This window comes from Epinephelus lanceolatus, chromosome 9 (genome assembly GCF_041903045.1).
Source record: "Epinephelus lanceolatus isolate andai-2023 chromosome 9, ASM4190304v1, whole genome shotgun sequence".
Classification (NCBI taxonomy): Eukaryota; Metazoa; Chordata; class Actinopteri; order Perciformes; family Serranidae; genus Epinephelus; species Epinephelus lanceolatus.
Genome location: NC_135742.1, coordinates 4797102 through 4821809, shown reverse-complemented (window position 1 = coordinate 4821809; position 24708 = coordinate 4797102). Strand labels below are relative to the sequence as shown.

Genomic DNA, 24708 nt, shown 5'->3' with positions numbered 1-24708 from the left:
TGTTGCACCTCTAAGGGCCCCGAGTGAAGCTTTAAACTTTTGTGCTGAGTCTGAAATTACTCCATATTTCATTCCTATCATGTTATTATTACTTTCCAACATTTTGTTTGAGTGTGGAACTCTAAGTGTAAAATTTAACCACAATATATTGTCCTCAAAACAAACAAAACAATAGTGTGGTGTCCACTTTATAATAACAATCTCACAATGCTTTGCCTTTGATGTGACATTACAGTTATGAGACATCAAACCTGAGTGGTGCAAAATCCTGATGATTTTTAAGTGTTTGTAATCTCTTATCTCAGGATAAGCTATTTGTTTATTATGTAGGGGATAGTTAATGAGTGATTTCTGACAGCAGCAGTCTCAGTAGATAAAAACAAATCCAACTCTCTTGAATAAATAAAGCCTTTTCTTTAGAAATCTTTGCGTGTGCAGGGAGGGTTGGGAAATGCAAATATCTGTCCACTGTGACCTGCTAAGCTCAATACTCTCGATCCACGAGAGGATGTAAACAAAAAGTCAACAAAAGGCCGAGAGAGATGAAGTCAAATTTACTTGCCAATCATGACTAAACACGCGAGCACAAGCCTACAGCTTCAAACAAAAGCCAGGAAGTGAAAGAGATCAATCCGACAGTTTTTATATTTTCTTATCAGTCGGGCAGGGAGCCAAGAGGGAGGGATCTGAGGCGTAATCCCAGCATCCTGTGGGGTCGAGTGGAGTGGCTTTGTTTTCTGCTGAAGGAGGCGGCAGCGCTCAGGTAAAGAGGGGAAATGAAGTCATCGACAGGCCGGGTCTGGCATCCAACACGCTACCCCGAGGCAAACATCCATCTCCACCTGTCATCATCTGCTTTATCTTACAGACCGTGATTCCACCGGGTCCTCTTTTAGTAAAAGGTTAACAGTGCAGGGTAATGAGCACAGACTCACAGATAATCATACTGCACTCATAAAACTCTCTCTGACAGACTGAGGCACAATTATACCGCTTAGCTTTAAATCTCCGGGAATTTTACGCTGAAGCTTTTCCTGTCGTGGATTTGGAGATTCGTGCCAATCATACGCAAAGAAGTATGAGATGAGAATTAAGGTCTGAGTATGTATTCATGTCAGGGAGAGGATGTGACACTTCCATGTAAATAAGAGTCAGTTTTTGTACAGTATCTATTATACAGCAATGATTCCTCTACATGCACCTCATCAACTAATGATAACAGACAGATTTAGTACCTAACAACAGTCATTTGACTGATTTTAAAACAGCTGACTGATTGGTGATCACTTGAAGGTGCTGTCTGCAGATTTAGACCAATTAAAAAAATACTTTGACAATGACTTTAATCAGAAATGAAAATCATGTAAACACCCAATGAAAAAGGTCTTAAAATCAAATAGTTACACACCCATAACAAAATGAAAGACAGAAGGTTGAACGTCAATTAGCAGCTGCTGTCAGCTTTAGAACAGGTGTGACAATTATCACCTCACACACGTGAGGTTATAAAGACAGCTACAGTAACAAAGGTTGATGTTGGAATCACAGGGTTGCATTAATCAAGAAAATTACTTTATGTGTCAAAAGTAAATGTCAGAAGTGTGAGGAGCAGAGTTTCTAAATCCATGTAACCTGATCAGTGCTGAAGAGATTAAAGCGTACTCACCCTACAACAACCCTATCACCAGACACAAAAACATCAGTATTGGGGTTTTAAGTTTGATGACAATGTTTAAATTCGCCCTTTCCATAATATCCGTGTGTGGCAGCTGCAGCATGGTTAGGATTAAGATCGTGAACTCTGAGTAAAGGTGACATGAGGCAGCAGGAAGTCTTGGCTGCAGTCTCAGTCTCTAGTGTCTTTATCTTCTGTACTGCGACGTATTTCCCAGTGAAACAGAATATTTGAGCGGTGCACAGTTACAAGAGGAACTTAACTCAAATCCTTTGCATTTGATGAGATCACTAAGATGTTGACAAGCTTTGGGTTCAGCACGACAAAGAGCCACAGGCGACTGTTGGCTCCACACTAAACTCCTTCATTAGACCTCTACCACACTGTTTTGGAAGTGAAAACAAAAGGTTTTGACCAATGACATCCAAACATACAACTCTTCGTATCTCTCTCCATATTGCTCCGCTAATAAATTGCCATTTGTCTTTGATTGGATGAACTTTTGTGAATGCCCGTGAGTGCAGGATGAGTCATCAAACATTCGAAACGGTTTTAAAAGGAAAAGACAAAAAAAAGAACGATTCTGATGTTAAAAAAAAACACTAAAATAGAGATAAATGAAGAGTTAAAACTGTGTCACGGACTTAAAACTGGGAAAATGTTTGTTTTTTTTTATTTCACTAGGGCTTTAACATTAGAGCTGCTGTCATAAACTGTTCGTTTGTGTTCCTACGAAAAGTAAGGCACCCAGATTCGTACATATCCCATGTAATCATGAGACATTAATTTGTGCATATCTCATGTTTTTTGAAAGGCTGTGATTATGTGACCAATGCGCTGATGGGACTAAACAAGGAAAAGGTGTGAGTGAGTAGTCTTGTATGGAGGCAGGTTGGGGTGGTAGACGGGTCACAAAACACAGGAACTTTCCCTCGAGACTTTCCCAGGAGAGGCATGATCAGAACCATGTGAACTTTGAGTCATTTTAAGGTACGTTTTCACCATGTTTCTTTTCCCAAACCTAACAGCAGTAACTTTACTTGCCTAAACCTAACCTCCGTAACTTTAAAGCCTCTGGAAACCCAAATCCACAACAGCCTTCTAACTATGTAATTTAGGGTCTTATGTACATAATATTAAACATGTAAAAACAGTTAGAAATCAGTGGCAGCGCAACAAAACCTTTCTGCTGCAGCTAAATCTGCCTCTTTGAGTCTGAGCCAACAAACAGCTTTCTAGTCTGATGTCTAGAAGATGCAGATCGTAAACTGGCTGAACCGCTCGGCTGCGACCCAGCGGAGGCTCTGCCTCTGGCGGGCTCCCAGCAACACTCGAATCAGGTTGACCGGCTCCAGAGCCCGGACAATCCGAGCCTTTGCAGCTCATGGAGCTGCAGGAAGAGGTGGCTTGTGAGCAGCCGGGCTTGCCCCCCGGGCCCGGTGCCGGTGTCGGCTCGCGGGGAGGGGACGTAATGTGCACCCTTCCTCACCCCTAACCCCAACCCCAAGCAGTTAGCTTTGCTATGCATAAACATATCCCCAATCGCGGAGGTGATGCTGCGGGAAACAACACAATTTTAGCCGGAGGGGAACATTATTCGAGGCGGGCAAATACTACTACACAACACCAGAGAGACGGCCGGCCGGCATCGGTCTCTCCCGCTTTGAGGGTCAGTGTTTGTGTCAGAGTAAAGACATATTTAATCTACTAAGACTGCATGTGTTTGAATGAAAAAGGCTATTATCAGAAGAACAGAGCAGATTTATGTTTTCAATGAAAACGTATCTCAATGAAGGACGGCGAAGCGCTAGCCTCCCGTTGTCATTCATCTCAGCTAACACTGCATGTAAAAGTTATGCTAACTGTTCTACAAAATAACATTAACATGAATCACAAAACATTTTGAAACTTAGCATTCAGTGACCACCTGAAAGGAATCATTTTCAGCTGGCAGGGCTTCTGCTTCGTCCTCTGAATCATCAGAGGGCTCAAACATGTACGGCTGGATTAAATTTGTGGCAGCCATTGCTGAGCCAGGGAGATGTCAATCAAAAAGAGGGAGCTGTCAATCAGAGCGTTAACTGCCACGCCCACTCTGTCCTGGCAACCAGGTTTTTTTTTAATAGTTATGAATGTTTATTTTCACTCAGACTTTTGTGGATGATTAATGAGACACTCGACTTTGATATAATATATGCATTTTTACTATTTCAAGCTGTGTTTCCAAAGGCTTTAAAATAACTATGTAACTTTATGATAAGGACTTAACGTCATTCTCAGGGCGCTAATTCACAATATATCAAGCGAAGTATTGGGTGTGTATTTTTATAGAATATTACACAAACCGTGCTAATACAAACCCAAACTCCAGTCACCACATGTCAGCTGTATTAGTGTTTTTGTTAACATTATGAGGAAATGTTGTTAACTGATGTGGCACTGCGGGAAATGTTAAAACTGGACAAATCCATTAAACGTTTATACAACTCTTAGTTAAAGGCATACTTCACTCCCCAAATGATCATTTATTTATCAGTTACTCACCCTGTGTTATGTTGAATTCACAGAGAAAACCTAGGTTTTTCTTGCAGGCCACTACAGTGAACGTAGAGGCCAATAACTGAGAAAATTCTTGATGAATTGAAGTCAAAGGGGACCACGATTAACAACAGCAAAACTATATCAAAACATCTATTTACAAACTTCCAAAACACATACTGTTTCTTGAAAACCGTACTATTTAAATAATTTAAGCAACTTTTTTAAACACAAATGTTTTAGTGAAAGTGCACGTGTCTGGGAAGAACTGAGTAAACGACTGATTAAATGAGACTTGGATTACACTGCACACGTTGTGTGAGAGTTTGTAAATGAATGTTTCCATATATTTTGCTGTTGTTAAACGTGGACCCCTAGGACATCAATTCATCAAGAATTTTTTTTTCTCCATTTTTGGATTCTTGGTTCACCTTGGAGGCATCACAAATTCAAGGTAACATGCAGTGAGTAATTCATTTAAAATGGTGATTTGAAAGTAAGGAATTCTTTTAAGGTTAGAAAGGATCATGGTCTTTGTTTAAAAATTGAAATAACCAACTGATTTAATGCGCGACACATGATAAGTTTAATATACTGACATTTTACCGAAACCACAATCATTTCCTCGCCCTAACACAACCTCAAACAACTTATTTTCATGCTTTCCTGGCAGGAGACCTCTTGCAATCACGACTATCATCACTGTCCAATATTGGTGTCTGTAAATCATGAATACAATCTTTCCCGAACTTTAACCAAGCTGTTGTAGTTGCCTTAACTTAACCAGACCTTAACCTCAACTCAGAGACCGCTCATATGACTTGTTTTCTGTAACTGACATATGGCTCACTCTGAAAGGCACTTGACAGGCAATCTGTTTTGCCCTTAAGGAATGAGAACATGTTGAATTTTTGACAAGTGATTAATAGTTCAGGTCACTGTACAGTGAATCTATATATCTTCAGGTTTCTGGCTGCTAGTCTGATAAAACGAGCAAAATTAAAGAGTTTGGATTTTGGAAAATTGTCATTTATTTTGTAGACAATAATCAGTGAAAGAAAACATACATCAACAGATAAATTTGTTATGACAATAACCAATAGCTGCAGCCCCAAACCTAAAATCCAACTGACTGATTTCAAAGTGCTTCCACATTTAGAGCTGGTGTTACTCTGTCTTCTCCCTGAACCTCTTTAACTGCTCTCTGTGCCTGCAGTCTGTTTGGTTTCGCCTCACCTGCTTCATCAATAATCCAGACAGACACAGAGGAAAATGTGGTTGACCAGAGATCGACTTCCTAGTTGGAAAGAAAAAAACTCCAGCAGGAGGGAAGAGGAGGGCCGGATTGAGAATGAATTATTGCAATTGACGGCAGAAAAGGAAGAAGAGGGCACACGTGAAGAGGAGGGCAGACCTGCCGCTACCTGAACATCACAGTCCTTCCACGTCTTCTCTGCATGGATCCTGCCGGTGCTGATAGCAATCTGGACATCTGATTGGACCATGGGTGGCATGTGAAGTGCTCAGGCCTCCCAGAGGGCCATGAGGAGATGATACTGGGGGCAGGGAGGGGTTGGAAAATGATTGCGGAATTTGAAAAAGAAGCTGCTGACATGTGAATGATTTACAGTACAGGCCAAAAGTTTGGACACACCTTCTCATTCAATGCGTTTTCTTTATTTTCATGACTATTTACATTGTAGATTCTCACTGAAGGCATCAAAACTATGAATGAACACATGTGGAGTTATGTACTTAACAAAAAAAGGTGAAATAACTGAAAACATGTTTTATATTCTAGTTTCTTCAAAATAGCCACCCTTTGCTCTGATTACTGCTTTGCACACTCTTGGCATTCTCTCCATGAGCTTCAAGAGGTAGTCACCTGAAATGGTTTCCACTTCACAGGTGTGCCTTATCAGGGTTAATTAGTGGAATTTCTTGCTTTATCAATGGGGTTGGGACCATCAGTTGTGTTGTGCAGAAGTCAGGTTAATACACAGCCGACAGCCCTATTGGACAACTGTTAAAATTCATATTATGGCAAGAACCAATCAGCTAACTAAAGAAAAACCAGTGGCCATCATTACTTTAAGAAATGAAGGTCAGTCAGTCCGGAAAATTGCAAAAACTTTAAATGTGTCCCCAAGTGGAGTCGCAAAAACCATCAAGCGCTACAACCAAACTGGCACACATGAGGACCGACCCAGGAAAGGAAGACCAAGAGTCACCTCTGCTTCTGAGGATAAGTTCATCCGAGTCACCAGCCTCAGAAATCGCAAGTTAACAGCAGCTCAGATCAGAGACCAGATGAATGCCACACAGAGTTCTAGCAGCAGACCCATCTCTAGAACAACTGTTAAGAGGAGACTGCGCCAATCAGGCCTTCATGGTCAAATAGCTGCTAGGAAACTACTGCTAAGGAGAGGCAACAAGCAGAAGAGATTTGTTTGGGCCAAGAAACACAAGGAATGGACATTAGACCAGTGGAAATCTGTGCTTTGGTCTGATGAGTCCAAATTTGAGATCTTTGGTTCCAACCGCCGTGTCTTTGTGAGACGCAGAAAAGGTGAACGGATGGATTCCACATGCCTGGTTCCCACTGTGAAGCATGGAGGAGGAGGTGTGATGGTGTGGGGGTGTTTTGCTGGTGACACTGTTGGGGATTTATTCAAAATTGAAGGCACACTGAACCAGCATGGCTACCACAGCATCCTGCAGCGACATGCCATCCCATCCGGTTTGCGTTTAGTTGGACGATCATTTATTTTTCAACAGGACAATGACCCCAAACACACCTCCAGGCTGTGTAAGGGCTATTTGACCAAGAAGGAGAGTGATGGAGTGCTGCGGCAGATGACCTGGCCTCCACAGTCACCGGACCTGAACCCAATCCAGATGGTTTGGGGTGAGCTGGACCGCAGAGTGAAGGCAAAGGGGCCAACAAGTGCTAAACACCTCTGGGAACTCCTTCAAGACTGTTGGAAAACCATTTCAGGTGACTACCTCTTGAAGCTCATGGAGAGAATGCCAAGAGTGTGCAAAGCAGTAATCAGAGCAAAGGGTGGCTATTTTGAAGAAACTAGAATATAAAACATGTTTTCAGTTATTTCACCTTTTTTTGTTAAGTACATAACTCCACATGTGTTCATTCATAGTTTTGATGCCTTCAGTGAGAATCTACAATGTAAATAGTCATGAAAATAAAGAAAACGCATTGAATGGGAAGGTGTGTCCAAACTTTTGGCCTGTACTGTACTTTGCCTTAATTATCGAGAGAAAGTCAGCTGAATACTTCCTGTCTTTCAGAGAGACTTCACTGAAGTAGCTTTAGATTTACTGAGTGGCACTTATGCAATAACTGCTGAAGAGGCAAAGACCACTATTTACTTCCACCACCTGCGTTTTACAAATGCTCAGAAAGTGTGCAACTGTACCATTCACATCTTTAATCCTACAAAGCTAAAAACATCTGTCTGTCTCGTGTGTTTTTAGCCCCAATTTGTAGCTTTCTTCTTGTAATTAAACTGTTTTGCCAAAAAAGCTTCAAAATTCACAATTCTTAAACATAAGCGCCTTCATTTCTACTGAAAATGTATAAAAACTCAGAATGTGAAGCCAGATAACACAGTACAAAGAACTTTAAAGTCCGTCTGGTATGACTGTTGAGTGTTACTGTCAGCTTTTATGCGCACATGCATGAAGCTTTCTTCACATGCTGGAGTGGCTTTTAGTTTGCTTTGTTTCCTATTATGTTGCAGAGGGTCTCATTAGAATATCTTGTCTTCCAGATGACAGTAAACTGGTAAAAAATTTTGTGCATTCATGGAATAAAAAAAGACTTTTAATTCTCACGGTGCATTTTAACAGACACACCGGAGACTGATTTTGTGGCTTCGCACAGTGAAATTATTCTGTAACACAAGAGAATCAGTAAAAATCTCCCACATATGAAAGACTCCCTCGTGTGTTCTCATTCTTCACAGCTATTTGAATTCCTCCAGTCCTTTCTTACAGACAAAAGAATTAATTTTTGAAGCAGTTTGTCCCTGAAGATGTTCTCCTTCCTCCTCCTCCTGTATTCATGACAGGATACAGGAGGGAAACCCGGCATAGAGCTGAAAAAATGAGCCCTGTGGATGGGAGGTTTGTGATCTGCAGCGTGTGTGAACACGGCCGTCTGAGCCGACGGGGACAAAGACTTGGCTCAGTTTAACACTTCTCTGTCTAAACACTTGTAGCTCCAAGAGCCTGCAGGCACAGACAGGAGGAAAAGTAGAGCAAGAAAGACGAAGCGGGGCTCGGGGGCCGCATGCTGGTATTTACAGATAAGAGGCAAACTGGCTTGAATGGCGAGCCGGGAATCAAACACTCTGAATGAGGAGAGAGACAAAAGGCTGACGACCTCCCAGACCTTCAGTGATGAAACTGTCAAAGCCACCACCGGATGGCCTGGAGGGTCCGGAGGGTCACATGTGGGAGGGGGGTTGATGAGAAAGGGGGGCTGCTAGCTTGTTTGTTTGCCCATTAGCCGAGCAGCTGGGTGTTTGCCAAAGGTTGCTCCACTTCACTCCAGTCCTCCACAGCTCTGCATGTCTGCAGAGAGCTGGTGGAGGGAAAAAAAAGGCTTAGTTCCAGTCGAGGGAGCATGGCGAGCTCTCATTTAGCCCCGGCAGCACTGCTGAGGCGTGGGACAGCGTCTCAACCCAAGGATCAGGGCCCTCTGAGGGGTCATCACATGAAAGATGGAAATAAATAATTACTAGAATGAAGCCAAAAACCCATCCTTCTCCAGTTTGTCTCATCGTTCCCTCTTTATCCATCCCCGAAGGCAGTGCCAACATTAGCACTGCGTCCTCAGTCATTTCAGTGTTGTTATTGCGTTGGCACAGAAGAGGTTTTAACACAGCAGGGCTCCCAACCAAGTGGCAACCCAGCCTCCAGGAAAAGCACCAGGCTTTGAAGCCAATTTAACAGTGGCCAAACCATGTAATTACAACTTCCAGGTCCGTCACATCAAGACTTTGGACCAAAAAGACCTTTTCCCATAGAATTACATTGTGAAGGGGATGTCTGAAAATCAGTGGATGCATTTTTTTGAGTGTCACAACCCCCACAAAGTGACCTGTGTCACTATCACACTAATGGACCCCAGGAAGAGTTAATGGACCCCAGGAAGAGTAGCTGCTTCCAGGTGTAGCAGCTAATGGGGATCTCAATAAAATCAAATCAAATCAAATCAGAATTTGATGCCTTCAATCCAATCACATTTTGAAAGTCTCAGAAGAGCCACACGACAGATAGCGGAGGACTAAACCGTGTTGAGCTGCTCTACCAACGAAGTCTCTGGTGCGCTTGCCCAACAATTTGAAAGCTCAGGGTAGTTATATACCCAGGATGTAGAACTTTTTTTGGCTTCATGCACCACTGCGCAACTTTCTTGAGACTGTATGGGGCCCCGCCTCCAACACTGTATCCACTTCTCTTTATACATCCATGGTGACAACCTCTGGGGCTAAGAAACGAAGCCAAAGTGGAATTGCCCAAAACTGCAGTTCCTCTAATGGCCACTTGGGGGTGGCTCCAAAAGCGAGTCAATCCTCATAGACCCCCATGTTAAAATGCTGATCTTTGCAGCAGAAAGAAAGCATGTTTACAGCCTGGTACAGAAACAGTTTGGTCTCTATAGCTAATCTAAACATTCATGGCAACTGTGCTGAGGGTAAACTTTTATATAACTCAACTGTTTAAATGTTATTAAGGCTTAAAGTTGTGCCTTATTAAGGGTGCAGTCACTTTAAGCGACAGGCTGTCTGCGAGGCGTCACCACAGGCAACACCTACACTCACAGGTTTTAATCTTAAAATGTTTTAAAACAAAAGCAATTTCTGTACACATTAGCTTTTTAGCAGTTGCAGAAATAACCTCCGTCCATACCAACACACTTGAAAGAGAATGAAAGCATACCACATGACCATTCACATACAATGTGCATGCAAGGGTTCATGTAAACAGGCAGCAGATTGTCTACGCTGTGGTTGGTTGCTTAGTTAGAGAAAATACTACAGAGATGATGAACAGTAAGACCGTTACAAAGCAAATAAAGCAACACATCAGAGTAGTACCAGGAGCATTATGCATCCTCGGAGGGAGCCATGGCGATGGGAAAGTTGTACCCACACAAGAGGGGTGAAATTGCAAAAGCAGCCTTTTCAATGGCGCCGTGAAAGTGTGGACGCTAGGCGTGAATGTTTCAATAAGTGGGAACTTTAAAACAAAATGTATTAATGTGGATGTAGCCACCTCTCGCTCCTCCACAGCTCCACCTACTCATACAAATATGGTCGCCTCTGGCTAAAAAAACTGAGATGGCAACAGCCAAAATAGAGCGTATACTGAACTACAGTAACTCTACACCTCACAGGATGGTTAATGAGGTGTAAAACAGTATTATAAATCTGCAGTGTTGAGTCATCTAATAAGCTTAAACTCATGGATGCGTTACTCCACTGGACTTCCTGAATCATACCTCATCTTCTCACCTGGACCTGCCGCAACACGTCTGCACCAACAAAACACAGTACTTTTTTCCATCTGTACTTGGCCTTGCAAAACTTTCCACACGTCCAGTCATCCTCTCTCTCCTCTCTTGCATTAGGCTGTGAGCACCTCTCCTCCTCTCTCCTCTCTCCACCCTCCTCCTGGATATAACACTGACCTACATGCAACTTTCACATCATCAGACCTTTGCTGTTTTTATACTCTGGTGCTGAAACTGACACAGTTTCATTCAGCTGTATGCTTTATGGTTGACATGACAAATTAACATAAAAAGAAAGTAAAAGAAACACTTGAAACGTGAAAACTGTTTTCACAAATGCATCCACACTTTCAGGAGAGTGAATGTTGTTTAAATGTGCAAGGAAGGCCAAAAAACAAGAGTAGTTTTGTTCACATTAATCTGTATTAGTCGTGCCATTGCCGTGTCCAGAAAGTAATCGTTTCATTGGGTTTTAAGAATTCAAGAGCTGAAGAAGAATTTTAACAACCTGTAGCGCCTCACTAAATAAGGCTCAAGGTGTTTTGAAACTTTAATGCTTCTCTGCAATCTAAACCAGCCTCAGTGATGGACACGGAAATAAAACAACACTGTTATCACACTGCACTTTTATACTGTTTCTCCCCTGAGCAAAACAAATGGGAAACTGCTGCTCTGGCTCAAAAGTACGGAGGGATTCGAGATGCAAGAAGCAGTTTAGCTTTAAAAGCATCTTGAAAAGAGCAGCCAGTGTGTAGGCACTTCACAGCCTCGGGCCACTTAATAATTCAGATGTGGTAGAGCCGCGAATGGCAAGCCCTCAAATGATCTATTTCTGTGTGTCCTGGGCCACAGTGCTTCTGAAAAAGCCCCTATTCTCCTGACATCAGCGCGGCCGGCGCTCTCTTCATTATGTCGGGAACTTCACACATCACAGCAGCAGGGAAACTTCTAAAAAGAGACGAACAGGGAAGAACAGGATGTGCTGGAGTTGGAGTGCGGCTTAATTTGGAGAATTCAACACTCCGAGTCTAACAAATAAAACTATACAATGAGTCTGGTGCGGTAAAGGAAGTTTTTAAAACAAGCTTTTATCCTTGACCTGACTTAGAACAGTGGCAGCAGTTCAAGATGTGACTGAACTTTACTGTGCGCTTGAAGTTGTTTTTTGATGTCATGTTGATGCTGAGCACCAAAACAAACCTCCAGCTGTGTCAAAAGTTTAAATGGCATCAAAACAAGACAGATGACATATGAGAGTCGAGATCATCAGCTCTTAATCTGGTCGCTAATGAGTCCCTGAACTTTGATTCATCTCCAAAATCCAAACCTGTTTTACCAAATGGATAATATCACAATACCAATAAAAAAATATGTCAAATGTGTATAAATGTCACATACTAAGTTCTGTCAAACGCAAACCCAGCATGAAGGGAAAACATGGCATCATGCAGAAAAAAAAGCATTAAAATTCCTGCACACCGTCAGCACAAACTTGGTACAAAACAACAACGAAAATGCAACATTTTCGGTCATCAAGCATCAGAAAGTTAGCGCTGACAAGAGCACATTAAACATTAATACGCAACACAATGAATGGCTCATCTCTTATCCATGATATCAGAAAGCATACTTTACAGATTTTGTACAGAAAAAAAGTGAACTTCAATACTTAATTTTGTTGGTTTATAAATTAAAATGTACTTAGAATTATTCATTCCATCAATAATTAATTAAGTTTGACAACATTACTTTTTAAAACACTCCAATATGCCCATATAATACCCTGAAATTCAATAAAGGATTTTGTTGAAGTATTGCCTGCCCCTGCCTCTCCTAAACTCTTAAATTCAGCAGCACAAAGGAAGTGAAGTGTTAAATTTGCAGAAACCAATTTTTCCAAAATACCGAGCAGTCACTGAGAAGAGCAGAAAAAATTCGTCCCCAAAGAACACAAAATAAGTCTTCAGAAAACATTTGGTTTCATATTTTAGTCCCATAATGAGTCACTGGATGACATGCTGCTTCAATAACCATGAACACACACTGCAGTTTGTTTTGACTCAAGCCACATACATTTTCCTGCGTCCACAAATCAACCCAGTCACCTGAGAAAATGTTGGTATTGTACGTTTCTGAAAACCACAGATATGTTACAAACTTTGTTTCAACAATGCTGTGGTTAACATGTGGTTGTGTTTAGGCACAAAAATCTGCAATGGGGGTGCCCGGTAGCTCAGTGGTTAGCACGGGCATCCCATGTACAAAAGCCGGCGGCCCTTCGCTGTATGCCATCCCTGCTTCATCCCTCCTTCACACTCAAGTCTGTCCTGCAGAATAAAAAACACTAAAGTGGCCTAAAATACCCAGTCTTGGGTGCACAATCCTGGCAGGAAACACAGTGATGTCTCAGGACAAAACAAATATTTTTCGTGGCACTATCCCCGCTAAAAAAACAGCAATGATTGCTGCGAAACGCCGTCATTTGGTGCCTGAAAAGCCGCTGGAAACACAGCAATGACTCGCTATATCACAACCAATTTTGTTGTGTGTTGGTCTTAAACGTTGGTCTGAATCTTGGCCTTCATCTCGTCTAGGTGTCATGCCATCCACCATCCCTTAACCTCCTGATGACAAGGTCAGCTCACGTACCATGTCGTTTTAAAAACGTTAATATGATATGCAGTAATGCATAATGCCGACATTTTCTTCTGGTGACTGGGCCACCCAAATATTGGCACATACAAATTCGTCTTAATTCAATAAACCATCCCCAACAAATGCACTATTTCTTCCTGTCTAAGTAGCATTTGCTTAACGATATATTTGTGAACTTAAAGAGTGATGTCATCAGCAGGGAACCAATGGTTTTGGAGCTGAGAGCCACAGTCAGGACAGAGCAGTCCAAAAGTATTGAGAGACGGACTAACACACTGCTGGTTTTGCTCTGTTGTCATGGGGTTCGTTGACAATCAGAAAAATATGGAGTAACAGCAGCTTTTAAAACACGACAAAACCGATGTTATAAGCCTCTTTAAAAGCTGATTTTTGCAACATAAAGGTAAATAAATTCTCTCCACACTTAACAATATTTAGCTTGTTGTAAGAAAATATGACTTCAGGACTCAGTAAGAGGCTAAATGTCTTTTTAAAACTGATATTCAGCATAGCATGAAGTCAGTGTTCACCATTAACTTTTTTTTTAAAGTTCAAAACTACTTGTTCTAAGACGTTGGGTCAAAAGTGCTGAATCCAGTTTAGTTCTCAAAAGAGGGAGAGAACAGTGACTGCAGAGTGGTGACTCTACCTGTCCAGGATTTCTAAAAGGAAAATGCTGACACACAGACTTTTTGTCCCACAGGACCTAGGTGATGTCAGGTTCCTGCTGTCAGACACCTCCCTCCTGCTTTTATTTTGTCTCAGACTGTCGACCCTTCTGTTTTGCCTCTTTCCCCCTCTTCAATACTTTGCTCCACTCTCAGTATGTTTCCCTCCTGCAGCCTTGAAGCATTCCTGCGGTGCTTGTCTCATCCCTCGGGGGGGACATGAGGTCTGATTTGGCTTTTCCTTTGATCACATGGGTCGTTTAGAGCCCCGCGGGGGGGGGGGGAAACAGCAGCGTGAACACCAGTCAGTGGCGACCGGGTCGTCACAGAGGAATTAGCACTACAGCTTGAGCGTTAATCCACCGAGGGGCCCTGGAAAAAAGGCAGTTTCCGCTAATATACATATTCTGTCCAACAGCAGTCAGATCCTATTAGTGCTTTTAATGTCATACTTCACCACCGAACCCCAACGGGCACAATGTGGATGGATATGAATACGCGTGCTGGGGATATTACCCCTCGGCACAGAGGAAGTTAGAGATAGGCGCTTTTAAAATAGCTCATTGTATTTGCCTTCACTGTATTCTCCTTTTAATTTGGGTCTGAGCTTTTTCTTTTTTTCCAGTCGGCGTCATCAGACTCAAGTTGTGAAGCGTGTCGGGCAGCAGCAGCAATCAGATGTACTGCTGTGATTGTTTTTCTGACGGTGACTGGAAATGTTCTGCAAAACTATTTTCCTGGGAGATCACCTTGGTGCACTGAAGCTGCACTGCATTTCAGGTGCTGCAAATTACATACAGAGGTTAACTTCAGGAAGGAGGTACTGCGAAGAAAAGTGATCAGGGGTGCTCAGATTTATAAGGAGAATATAAATGTCAAGTGTGATTTAAAAAGTCAGTTATTGAGGAGTCATCAGCTGCTTTGGTGAATTTTCTTTTACAACTTTGACTTCACTAAAAAGGTGTTTTTATTATGTAGCCATCAGTGGTGGAATGTACCTGGGTGCGGTACCTAAAGGGAAACTTCATCATTTTTTAACCTGGACACTATTTTCCCGTATTTTTGTCTAAGTGACAAATGCAGACAACAATTTTCGAAATTGGTTCAGTACTGAGAGAGACCTGCTGCCGCTTACAGCAGGGAAACAGGCTGAAGTTTCTGAGTACTTCTTCCACCACTGGCAGCAACATATTCTCATATAATGGTTTGCATGATATCAAAGAATTAGCACCCCAAGAATAATGTAATGTTCTACATGTACAGATACGTACTTAACGAAAAGTGGCTGCTTAGCCCTTCTCCAACGGCTCCCTGTGGCTTTGACCAAAAATTAGGCTACATGGAAAAGAATCAGGGTTATTTTTTAACGTTTTAATTTTCATTTATTATTGTTGTAGGCTTTAATTGATTCCAACGTTATCCAACTGTAGAACTGTGTAACCTGCAGGGTTAGGGTTAGTAAACGTTGCTGACTCTTGGGTTAGGTTTAGGCAAGTAAAGTTCATGTGCTTAGGTTTAGAAAAAGAAACACGGTGATGTCGTGTCCTTTACTCCTGTCAGTGCATTCGTCAAGTGATCATAGCCTTCCCAAATACATTGTGGGTTAGACAGAAATTACTGGCTCACGATGACACGTACAAATTTTGGTGCATTAGTTTTTGCAGACATATGTACGAACAGTATTAAGGCGAGACACCCCAGGTGAAAATATGGTGTTTCATGCACTGGTCAAGTTTGAGATTTTAGGCTATTTTGCTTCTATAACATGTCGTCTTTCAGACTAGTGGATGAGAAGCATCCAAAATACACATTTAGGTTTAGATTTCTGCTCTGGAAATAACAAATAAGGCAAAAAATAACTTTTAATATATGGTATCTCTATGTAAAAAAAAAAAAAAAAAAATACCCTCATGAAAGGTTCAAGTAAATCGATAATTGCAAAATACTTGTTTCTGTTTGGCACGTCGGTGTCTTGATAATCAGGACACCCCAAACAGAATTTCAGTTAAATAATTAACCCGCATTCTTCATCAGTGCTTCAGGTATTTTAATGCTGTTAAGAGTTAACTGTCACTAATGAGACTAAACGAATCATGCGTTAAATTTACTACAAACACACTTCAAAAATCAAGGGGTGAGTGGTCATGTTTTAATTTTTGGGTTGTGCTCAAGCAGAACTTGAATAGTTTTGACTACGTCAGAAAGTAAAGGTGTTTCTAGTTTCCTCTTGAAGGCGGAGTGATAACCCGGCCATCATGGGAGGTATTGCAGGGGAATTTTCACTAAATTATTAGGAAACCATAAGAGTTGAAAGAGAGACATGCAATAAATGTCCTTGGGACTTCAACCAGTGATGATGTGATTAAACAGACATCAGGACTCCCTCTGGACATCACTTTTATGATCATGACGCCTCTTTATGTAGCATCATTTACACATCCAAAACTGGAGAGTGATTTACTTTTGGGGGATGGGAAAGTGCGCAGGAACTGGGAGGAATTTACATGTTTTATTATCATGTTAGAGCTGTTTTATATGCTGCATCCATGACAACAAATGGAAATGATTATTTTTTTCTCTACATAAATCCAGAGATACCTGATATATGCATACAGTACAGGCCTACCACCAACCACAACGACAACCCTGAGAGCTGTGTTTAAGGCACTTCAGAGAGATTACAGAGGTTCAAAGAGACATAAGACGGTTTTTCCCTATATGTGCACAGCAAAACTCATTATCTTTTATGGCTCATCATGCCGTAAACAGCACTGCATTCCTGTAAACATATGTGCATTGATGTGTGCATAAGCTCAGCATGTTAAAAAATTAACCACTGAAGTTGTATTGGATTCAAAAAGCATTCCTCATTTTTATGTATTTAGCAACAGTTACACATTCAGGACTGGTTATGAGTTGTTCTTTGGGCTGGAGCTTCAATACTCAGCACTAGAGAACAATGACTCAAAAATAAAAGTGGGAGGATTGGGATGAAACAAGAAGAAATTTATTGGGACCAGTCCAGACAGGAAGAAATATTAACCTTACAACACGTCACTGTGAGCCGGTGAGATCAAGAGGAGTTTGGAGTTGCACCCACACAACGTTCCAGCTCTGTTCAGGTTAATGCTCTGTTAAATCCAAAGCTCTACCCCTCTTTGTAAAATCTTGGCGTAACTGCATGGACCTCCGCCCCGATGGTGCTATTCTCGAGGTGCCCTACATTTTGATTCCTACAGAAACGGTGACTTGCAATGCCAGGAATTCAAGCCTTGAGGGGGCAGGTGATATATTTGGACATGGTGCTGCATGTTGCCGAGCCCCGCTGTCCTTCACTGAGGGGCTATATGCTGTATTTCAGCAGCGTGTCAGGCCTGGTGGCACACTGCCGCACCGCCACAGTGAGTCTGGAGTTATTTTAAATCTGCCAGGATGCACATAGAACACATTACCCACAATGCTTTTGGCTTTATAGTGTACAATTGTTGGGTAAAAGGAATGGAGAGGAGGATACAGCAACATTTACTCAAGTACTTCAGTATATTTTGGAGGTATTGGTGCTTTCTAGAGAAGTTTTGCACTATTTTAACATTTATCTGATTTCTAATCACTTAACAGATTAAGATGATCAGAACGTCACTTAAAAAAGACCACATTTTAGTTTGGTGGTGCATTTTAGATCTCATCTGGAGATATTTTCAGCCCTTAGATGCTGAGCCGACCTTCAGCCATCATCGGGCCAGCGCTGGGCCGTAGTTGAACATATGTGGCTGTCCATTCTCTGGATTTTCACCTTAGTTTTTTGCTCTTGGGGATATTGATCGAGTTCCCAACAAATCAAAGACTAAATTGGAAGAGTTAAATACACCTCAGTTTAAAAAACGGCTGCAATTTAACAAGACACTGGGCCGACCATCAGCCATCATTGAGCCAGCAGTGGGCCATAGTTGAACACCTGTGCCTGTCCATTGCCTGTATTTCCTGCAGTATTTTGTTCTTTGGGACATTGATCAAGTTCACAATTAGGTAAGAGAGTGAAATAAAAAAGTCAAATACCCCTCAAAACACTCAGCTGACCATTAGCCATCATTGGGCCAGCAGTGGGCCATAGTGGAACATCTGTGCTTGTCCATTGCCTGTATATTCTGCAGTTTTTTTGTTCTCTGGGATATTGATCAAGTTCACAATAAGTCAGAAACTGAACTTAAAAAAGGCAGATGCCCCTCAAAACACTCAGCTGACCATCAGCCATCGTTGGGCCATCGCTAGGCCATAGTTGAACATTTGTGGCCGTCCATTGCCTGTATTTTCTGCAATGTTTTTTGCTCTTTGGGATACTCATCAAGCTCCCAACAAATCAGAGATTAAATTTGAAGAGTTAGATACACCTCAGTTCAGAAAATGTCTGCCATTAAACAGCACACTGGGCCAACAATGAGCCATCTTTGAGCCAGCACTGGGCCGTAGTTGAACATCTGAGGGCTGTCCATTCCCTGCATTTCTGCAGTTGTTTGCTCTTTGGGGTACTGATCGAGTTCCCAACAAATCAGAGGCTAAATCTGAATGCTTAGATACAGATTAGTTCAAAAAATGGCTGCAATTTAACAACACACCAGGCAAACCATCAGCCAACACTGAGTCAGCAGTGGGCCATAGTTAAACATCTGTGGATGTCCACAGCCTGTATTCTATGCAGAGTTTTTGGCTCTTGGGGATACTGATCAAGTTCATAATGAGTCAGGACTGAACTAAAAAAGTCAGATCCCCCTCAAAACACTGAGCCAACCATCAGCCACCATTGGGCCAGCATTGGGCCATAGTTAAACATCTGTGGCTGTCCACAGCCTGTATTTTTTTGCAGTTTTTTGCTCTATGGGATACTGATCGAGTTCCCAACAAGTCAGAGACGTTATTACGAAACGTTAGATACCCCTCAATTAAAAATAACTGCAATTTAACCACTTAAAAATGTAATAAAACTAACTGCAGTTCCTGTTCTCTATAACATCTGCTCTAAATAAAGTACCTGAGAGCTTCTTCCTCCACTGGTAGCTATGTTTAGTACCCAGTGTAAGCCTACAGGCTGGCATGAGCTGACCAGATTGGGATGTTTAAGATGACCTGAGGGTGACGTCACTTGCAGTTTACACCCAGCAGATACAGGCCTCTCTGAGCACGACCTCCGGTGGGTCTGATCTGATTGATCAGGTTACAGGAGCTGAGAGACAGCTGACTGATAAATGATTTAGTGCGGATGTGGGACATCAGCCAAACACCGCCTCCCATGGTCTCTTGGAAGTTGTCAGTAGAAAGTGAACCCATAAAAAGGTCCAATCAATACATCCGTGGGAACTAGACTGTTCTCTGTGGCAGAATGTAAGGACTTGCTCCTCAGTGTCTCACTGCCTGTAAATCCATCTCACACATTGTACCACGTGTGAAAATCATCATTTCTTTGATCAGTATGGGGTTTTGAAGACCAAGCCAACTGTTTTTGTTTTAATAAATTCCAAAAAATGATGAACACAAAATGTTAGTCTTAGCAGCAAAAAAAAAAACACAAAGACATCTCTGCTGATGAAAATGAAGGGTGATCAGCAGCCTCCGCTTTGGGGAGCTGCAACGCATGATTAATCGCCTTAACATTTAACGACGATCAGATTTTTGGCGTATGAAATTTTGATTGGCTGAAGTCCCTGCATCCAATATCCCATATGGCTGCTGTGAGAACATTCATTAAAGACTTGTTTTATGAGTTTTATTATTTTAGAGTGTTGTGGTCACTAGTCTCTGCTGTGTTACAACACAACTTAACTTTGCCGCAAAACACAGACCATAATCCATAAGCCATGTGAGTCCATATTTTTGTTTCTTGTCAATCACTGCATTTATATTTAAGGGGCCAGGTTATGTAGGTAATCGTGAATCGTGTTTACACGCTCTAAAGTGACCTGGTTCCTGTAAATCCATATATACATGCAGCAGCTCAGTAATCAGCTTTCTCCCCGACCTTATTTTGTGAGCGTGGCTCGCTGATTTTCACTGTATTAGTGTCATTTGGCTGTTATTCCCCTGTCTGAAGTCTTTATCAAGCACATTTGTACACTTAAAAAGCCAATTAGGTTCCAGTTCCACTTACATTGCCAAGGAACCAGCATTTTCCAGGAGAAAACTATCTGGTGATGTCACGTTTCTCTTATCCCGTGCTACAGAAACCAGGTTTCACTTTAAAGATCTATAAAAAGTCCAGTGTGAGGATTTAGAGGTATATATTGGCAGAAATAGAATATAAAAGGGTTTAAATCACCAGGTCTGTTTGTGTTAAAGTCGAAGAAACCTCTATGAATAATTCAGCTCCCAGTAAAAACCTTCTGAACCTCTGGGATAGCATTAAGGTTGGAAAAAGGTCAACACAAAAAGTTCAGCACACACTGGCAGGTGTCAGGCTCGCTGCTCGTCTCCAACATGCAAGACAACATCAGAAAAACACTGATTTGTAACATGAAACTGATTTATTCAGTGTTTTAATCACCCGATCTGTTTGGTTTGGAGAGGAAGAGACCTCTGTGGATAATTTTGCTCCTGAGCATCTGAATATTAAATTATCAGAGAAGAAAGGTGAGCACATATTAGCAGGTGCTGGGCTAACAGCCTGGCTCCCACATGCCAAACAGCATTGGAAAAACACTGATTTGAAACATGAAACTGATTTATTCAATGTTTTACCAGTTTTAATCACCTCGTCTGTTTGTTTTGGAGAGAAGAGACCTCTGTGGATAATTCAGCTCCCCATAAAAACCCACTGAACGATGAACACTGAAGGAATACTAACCAGGAGAAGTTTCAGCTGGTTGCAATCTGCAGTCATCCCTGCTAGCTGCCATTAAATCCCCCTAAACCTTACACATTGGACCTTAAAGAAATCATCTTACTGAAGAACTGTAACCAGGTTCTTGAAGTGTGTGGAAACGTACAGACTGGAAAAAATTGACCACACGTTCTTGTCTACAGTTGTGACTATAAATTGTGAGTGTAGAAGTCGTACATTCTGACAGCGCAGAGGGTAAATAAAACATGTTCTGTGATTTAAAGCAACATCCAAAACTAGTGTCTGTCCTGCTACACATGAGGTGAACTCATTACCCTGGAAACCCTTATCCAGGGATCCTAAACACTACAGGGAGGTCTGGAGATGCATGAAAGAATAATTTGGTTATTTTAAGTCCTGGAACCATTTTAAAATTGTGGGAGAAATCTTAGAGAAGAATGAGAAATGCTGTTTTATTGCTCTGAAATGCGCATACCCCATGGTTTTAAATGCCTCTTAAATGTCATCTCACATATATAATTGCGCCTTTATGTCTTTTCTTAATTTAGCTGTGAGCAATGATCATAATGACCTTTGTTCGTGGAGTTATTATCAAGCATAAATCAAGCTGAACACCAGAGCTAATCAAATTCAGAAATTAAAGTCTGGAAAAAGAAGAAAGAGGACACTGATCATGTGTGAGAAGGCTGTTTTGGCTCTTATGATTATTTTCACCACACAGAGAGGCCTGAGGGCTTCTGCACTTTAATCTGTGTGTTTCTTTATTTTCCATTTGTTCCCATCTGCCCACCACTCCAGGTGTTGGGGGGGAAGTTCTTCACTTTGAACTCCAGAAGGGCCTTTTTCCTGACTGTGTTCAAACATGCTGGGACGGCCCACCTGTCTCCCTGCCCTCTCCTTTTTCCCACAAACCCCCTCCTCCTCCTTTCCTTTCTCCTCCTCCTCCACCACCACTCCTTCTTCCCTCCTAAAACACCAACTGAACCATTTCTGTCTTTACATCCTTGCTCTAACAATTACCCCCCTTCAAAGCCGGGGGGATTAGTAACACGGGAGGCAGGATGTGTTCTCGTGCATTTACATGACTGCAGGTAGTTGTAGGTATGTTACTGCGCGCTGTTTAAGCTTTACTGTAATTATGCTGATAACACAGCAGGAAAGAAGCGGGAGTTCATCATTATTCTGCATGGGAACCACTGAGAACCATGTTTAAGGCTTTTTAAGAGAGATTACCAGTTGTTGCGAGACACAAGTGGTGTTTTTCTAAAGTGTACAGCAGCAGATTTCTTTTTTTTTCTTACTTAGGCTTGACCAGTAAAAGGAGAGATATCTATTGGCTGAAGCACTTCAAAGTACAACCAGTGCTGACAGTGAATGTCTTTAACTGTTTCATCTTTTACCCTCCTTTGGGTGGAAAATCTCCTGAAACAGCACTCAGGACATCACTGGATACAAAGGCCTTCCACTCAAGTCTGACGTACGTTATTTCTTTAAGAACCAGAAGCTCTTTATGGCAAAGTGACCCACCATCACACCTCGTCTTTGGTGGGGAAATTTTAGCCCAGTAGCCAGAATAAAATGTTGGCATTGCACATTTCTGCAAACCACAGATGTTGCATTTGCATGTTTCATACCTATCATATTAGTGTTTCTAAGGTGAGGTGGTACACAGGCTTATTTCATCATCGGGAGGAGGAGGGGGACATGGATGGGGTATCACCTGCCAAGCTGCAGACCACAGTTCGAGACTGACAAACAACAAAGTGGGCCCTGTCCAAATACCCGCACTTGCGCCCTGAGGTCTTCCCTGAAGTGCACTTGCCAAAAGTGCAGTTAGGGGCGTAAGTGCGCAAGGGACTGACGCTGTTTAAAAAGGAGAATTGGGACAGTTGTGTACACATCACTTCCGTTTGGGTCCAGCTGGTCCGTCTCCTAGCAGATGAAACATGGCGTTAGAGGAAATAACGTTGTTCGCAGCACTGCTGCTGCAAATGATAAATAGATACAATCAGCGAATGATGAGGAGGATTAGGAGCCGCAGGAGAAGGCGGCATCTACATCAGATCCAAGTATTGATGCTGATGCCCAACCAACAGGTAAATTAAATTAAATTTTACTCTTGAATTTACCTGTTAATAATGTGTATATTAGCTGTAACGTCTTTTTTTACTCTACCGTTAACATAGCTCCGTTGTTCTCGGTTGTTTTGCTTTCCGTTTCTTTCTGTTGCTTTCTCCTTCGGCTTCCCATTGGTTGGCTGTTCGAAACGTCACAACACTACAGAGGATTCTGGTTCTGGATTCTGGCGCACTTTCAGAAGGGGTGCATTAAGGACGCAGGTTTGCACCCCTTGATAACAACAGAAGACAATTGGGACACCCTACGCATTTGCGCCCCTTAGCGGGAGCGCGCAATTAAGGGGCACTAGGGCGCAAGTGCAGGTATTTGGACAGGGCCGTGGTCATGACTTTGTTAAGCCATTTCTGCAGCTTTTCAGCCCCCAAACATGGGTGTTTTTAGTAACCACTTGCTGTTTTTTCAGCAGGGATAGTGGCACAAAAACCAGGTATTTAAAACTAAACATGATCTTTTCCAAACCATAACCAACTGGTTTTTGCGTCTAAACCAAGTGGCAACCTCCAAGGCTTCATGCACCACTGCTCAACTTTTAATAAGAATGTACAAGGCCTTGCCCCCAGCGCTGTATCCAGTTCTCTCTATACATCTGTGGCAGCAAACTCTGGGGCTGAAAAACAAAGCCAATGCTGGAATGCCAAAACTTGCAGTTCATCGAATGGCCACTTGAGCTGGCTCCAAGACAAAGTAAATCCCCATAGGCCCCCATGTTAAAATGCCCAACGTTACAGCAGAAATAAACATATTTACAGTCTGGTACAAAAAATGGTTTTGGTCTCTGTAGCAAATTCGAACATTCATGACAACTGAACAGGTAATAAATGATTTTATAACTCATGTGTTTCCATTTGGTTAAGGCCCAAAGTTACACATATTTAAGGGCGGGGACGCTAAGCATGGCAGGCTGTCTGTGAGGTGTCACCACAGCCCAAGAGTCAGATCCACCCCTCACTCCTCTACAGCTCCACCATCTCGTCCAAATATGGTCACTTCTGGCTCCAAAAAATGACAGTGGCAATGGCCAAATTGCCCAACTTGAGACCTCAAGATGGCAGTCTGCGTACCAATCAATGACGTCAAGGTAGCTATGTCCATTATTTCATACAGTCTGTGGCCTAAACCTAACCACGCATTAAAAAAAGCATTGTTGAAATGTCAAGTGTCAACATATGTGCTAAGTAATAATAGAAGACAAACGCAGCTTCACCTGAGACTTTTCATGTAACCGCAGTCAGAGACAAACTTACATCTTATCAGCAACAGATAACAGACAATATCACAATATTGGATAACTGTAGTGGTGAGGAGAATACAAAAACAATGTGTCTAAAAAGTACAACGGCATATATCAACTGACATCTCTGTCTCAAACTCCACTTTCTACGGCTCAAACTTAGTGCAACTGGGCAACTCTCTGCAGCCGGCACAGAGGAACAAGGCGACTTCCATCAGTCGAAGCCTAAAGCCAAACACGACAAACTTAAAACATTATAATAAGTCACGAGCCAGGATATGAGGATCCTGCAGCAGGGTTTAAAAGACTATAAAACAAAAGCCCAACTCCTGAGCAAAACCCCGAATGTTACTCAGCAGAGCCACGGGAATATAGCTCATCACAAACTTCTGTCTAACTTTGAAAAGAGCCTAACCTTCAATCGACAGAGCA

At 42.1% G+C, this 24708-nt stretch overlaps 1 protein-coding gene across 1 annotated transcript in view; it reads right to left on the bottom strand.

Moving 5' to 3' along the window:
* fras1 (Fraser extracellular matrix complex subunit 1) overlaps positions 1-24708 on the bottom strand; it is a 411473-nt gene that overhangs the window by 371489 nt on the left and 15276 nt on the right. The window lies entirely within an intron of this gene.